Genomic DNA, 4356 nt, shown 5'->3' with positions numbered 1-4356 from the left:
TGTGCCAGTCCCAGATCAAGCTCAACCTAGAGAAGTGCATTTTTGGCGTGCCGGCCGGGAAGCTGCTCGGCATCCTCGTCTCGGAGCACGGCATTGAGGCAAACTCGGAGAAGATCAAGGCCATCTAGCGCATGTGCAATCCAACCCGGTTGCGCAATGTCCAGAAGTTCACCGACTACTTGGTCTCAAACAGTCGGTTTCCCAGCCGGTGGGCGAGAGGGCCTTGCCCCTATATCATCTGGTGAAGAAGACGTCGTTTTTCGAGTGGAACAACCAGGCAAATGAAGCGTTCCAGGATATAAGGCGCCTGCTCTCCACCGCACCCGTCCTGGGTGCACCGGCTGATTAGGAGCCGCTGTTGCTATGCATTGCCACCACCTCGCGTTTGGTCAGCACGGTGCTGGTGGTCGAGCGACCAGAGAAGGGCAAGATCCAGTGTGTCCACTGCCGGGTCTACTCCCTGCGCGACGTGCTTTCCGCCTCCAAGCAGAACTACCGGCACTACCAGAAGATGTGTTACGGTGTTTACTTTACCGCCAAGAAGCTGAAGCAGCACTTCCAAAACCATGTCATCACTGTGGTCAGCATGGCCCCCATCGGCGAGATCATGGGCGGTCAGGATGCCTCTTGTCGGGTTGCCAAATGGGCCATCGAGCTGGCCGGCCATACCATCCTTTACGAGCCCCGCACCATGATCAAGACCCAGGCACTCTCCGAATTCCCCGTCGACTGGACAAAGACGTAATACTTGCCACCGCTGCCAGATTCAACGCATTGGAGCAACTTCGACGGCTCCAAGATGCGCTACGGCTTGGGAGCCGACATCATGTTATCTTCCCCGCAGGGCGACCGGATGCGGTACGCACTCCAGATCCACTTCGCCGCCTCCAACAACGTCTCCGAATATGAAGGCCTTGTGCATGGCCTCTAGCTTGCCAAGGAACTCGATGTCTGGCGCATCCTGTGTTACGGTAACTCGGACCTGGTGGTGCAGCAGTGCTATGGTGAGTGGGACACCCGGGATGCCAACATGGCTAGCTATCGCTTCCTGGTCCAATAGCTCTCCGGCACGTTCGACGGCTGTGAGTTCCTACATGTCCCGTGTGCAGAAAATGAAGCCGCCGACAAGCTAGCCAAGATTGGCTCATCCCGGCAGGCCATACCATCCGGCGTCTCCCTCAAGCACTTGCGCAAGTCGTCCGTCAAGCCATCTCAGGATTCCGATTCCATCTTCATCCGTAACGACGCTGCAACGCCCCTCCCCATCCCGTCCTCAGGGGCTGCTGCCCCTAGCTCGGGGGTTTCCATCCCTAAGTCAGTCTCCGGGGCTACGGATCCCAGCCCTAGGACTGCTGATCCTGGCCGGGGGGCCACTTTCTCGACCCCAGTGACCATGAACCCCAGCTCGGGGGCTGCTGTGTTCAACCCGGCCGCCGCTGTAACACCCCGGATGTAACTTACCCAATATGTATTCCAACTATTATCGTTTCCGGCGTTAAGTTATTTTATTTTCTCGGGTTTGGGTCTTTGTATCCATGTGTTTTTATCGTTGTCATTCATCTCATATCATGTCATCATGTGCATTGCATTTGCATACGTGTGAATCTCATGCATTCGAGCATTTTCCCCGTTGTCCGTTTTGCATTCCGGCGCTTCGTTCTCCTCCGGTGGTCATTTCTACCTTTCTTTCGTGTGAGGGGATTAAAAATTTCCGGATTGGACCGAGACTTGCCAAGCGGCCTTGGTTTACTACCGGTAGACCGCCTGTCAAGTTTCGTATCATTTGGACTTCGTTTGGTACTCCAACGGTCAACCGAGGGACCGAAAAGGCCTCGTGTGTGTTGCAGCCCAACACCCCTCCAAGTTGGCCCAAAATCCACCAAAACCTTCTCCATCATCTAGAGCGTTCGATCACGATCGCGTGGCCGAAAGCCGCACCTCATTTGGACTCTCCTAGCTCCCTCTATGCCTATTTAAAGAACCCCCTCCGAAATTCTCTTTCTCCTCCCCCGAAACCCTAGATCCATTTCATCCGCCGCCGCCGGACAAAAACGGCCACCGACGGACATGTCCGGCTAGCCCCGCCGGCACCACGTGTCGCCCGCGGGTTGGCCGCGCCGCCGCCCCACTCCCCCATCGACGCCGGCCCGGGAGGCCCAGGAGGGGCCCCCGAGGCCCATTGCCGCCTGCCGCCACCCGGGATCTTCTCCCCCGGCTCCGGCCACGTCACCGGTAGCCGCTGCCGACACGCCCCGCGCCGGCGCGAGCTCGTCCCGCCGCCCGCCGGTGCCCGCGCCTCGCCCCGCCGCCCACCGGTGCCCGCGCCCGCCGCCGACTCGCCGTCCCCCTCACTCCGGCAAGCGCTCCGGCCCCTCACCGCCCGGATCCGGCGCCCCGGCAAGTTCCTCGACGATTCCGGCAAAGTTCCGGCGAACCTCGTTTCGCGTGAAGCCCGTATCTGGCTCTGAGATTTAAATCTCGGTTGACTTTCTCCCGAAACCCTAGTTCATATTGCCATGTTCATCGTGCCGTAACTTTGCATCCGTAGCTCCGTTTTGGGCATATAGCATATCAAAATGTTCGCCTCAGAGAGCACATCATTTCATCTCATTGCATCATTTTCATTTGAGTTCATCTTACTTCCAAACCAGATGCAGGGCCTGATGATTCCGCTCCAGGTGACGCGCTCGAGCTCAAGTGTAGCAAAGAACCGAGATCTGTAACACCCTGGATGTAACTTACCCAATATGTATTCCAACTCTTGCCGTTTCCGGCGTTAAGTTATTTTATTTTCTCGGGTTCGGGTCTTTGTCTCCGTGTGTTTTTATCGTTGTCATGCATCTCATATCATGTCATCATGTGCATTGCATTTCCATACGTGTGCATCTCATGCATTCGAGCATTTTCCCCGTTGTCTGTTTTGCATTCCGGCGCTTCGTTCTCCTCCGGTGGTCATTTCTACCTTTCTTTCGTGTGTGCGGATTAAACATTTCTGGATTGGACCAAGACTTGCCAAGCGGCCTTGGTTTACTACCGGTAGACCGCCTGTCAAGTTTCGTATCATTTGCACTTCGTTTGATACTCCAACGGTTAACCGAGGGACCGAAAAGGCCTCGTGTGTGTTGCAGCCCAACACCCCTCCAAGTTGGACCAAAACCCACCAAAACCTTCTCCATCATTTAGAGCGTTCGATCACGATCGCGTGGCCGAAAACCGCACCTCATTTGGACTCTCCTAGCTCCCTCTATGCCTATTTAAAGAACCCCCTCCAAAATTCTCTTTATCCTCCCCCGAAACCCTAGATCCATTTCATCCGCCACCGCCGGACAAAAATGGCCACCGACGGATATGTCCGGCTAGCCCCGCCGCCGCCACATGTCGCCCGCGGGTTGGCCGCGCCGCCGCCCCACTCCCCCGTCGCCGCCGGCCCGGGAGGCCCAGGAGGGGCCCCCGAGGCCCATTGCCGCCCGCCGCCGCCCGGGATCTTCTCCCCCGGCTCCGGCCACGTCGCCGGTCACCGCCGCCGATGCGCCCCGCACCGGCGGGAGCTCGTCCCGCCGCCCTCCGGTGCCTGCGCCTCGCCCCGCCGCCCGCCGCCGCCTCGCCGTCCCCCTCACTCCGGCAAGCGCTCCGGCCCCTCACCGCCTGGATCCGACGCCCCGGCAAGTTCCTTGACGATTCCGGCGAAGTTCCCGCGAACCTCGTTTCACGTGAAACCGGATCTGGATCTGAGATTTAAATCTCGGTTGACTTTCTCCCGAAACCCTGGTTCATATTGCCATGTTCATCGTACCGTAACTTTGCATCCGTAGCTCCATTTTGGGCATATAGCATATTAAAATGTTCGTCTCAGAGAGCACATCATTTCATCTCATTGCATCATTTTCATTTGAATTCATCTTGATGCCCGAAATGCTGTTAGAAGAGTGCTACTTGAGATAATTGTCAGATCTGCTGCTCCGTTTAGCTATTTGTCATTTTTGCCATGATTAATGTGTGCATGATATGCCCATGAGTTCTGCATATGTTTTATTAAGGGTTTTGCCATCTTTCCAGAGGTGCAACCCATGTATTTTTGTTATGTGTGTGGTGACTAGCACAAGCTTGCAAAGTGAGGCACTTGGTAATGCTGATTTCAGGGACTTAGCATTTCCACTAAGTCCTTGATCTATTTTTCTCATGATGCCATATGTTCATGTTGTTTCCTAGAGATCCGTGCCTCTTTTGAGGATGATCAGTAAGGATGTTTTGTTAATATTGTAGTGCTCTATCCATCAATGTCTTTGTTTGCAATTATCGAGCACCCTAGCTTGAGTCAATCGAGCTCTACTTTTGCTACTTCGTGAATTTGGGCAG

Source organism: Triticum urartu, chromosome 5A (genome assembly GCF_056163025.1).
Source record: "Triticum urartu cultivar PI428250 chromosome 5A, HENAU_Tu73, whole genome shotgun sequence".
NCBI lineage: Eukaryota > Viridiplantae > Streptophyta > Magnoliopsida > Poales > Poaceae > Triticum > Triticum urartu.
Note: the sequence above shows the minus strand (reverse complement) of the source record.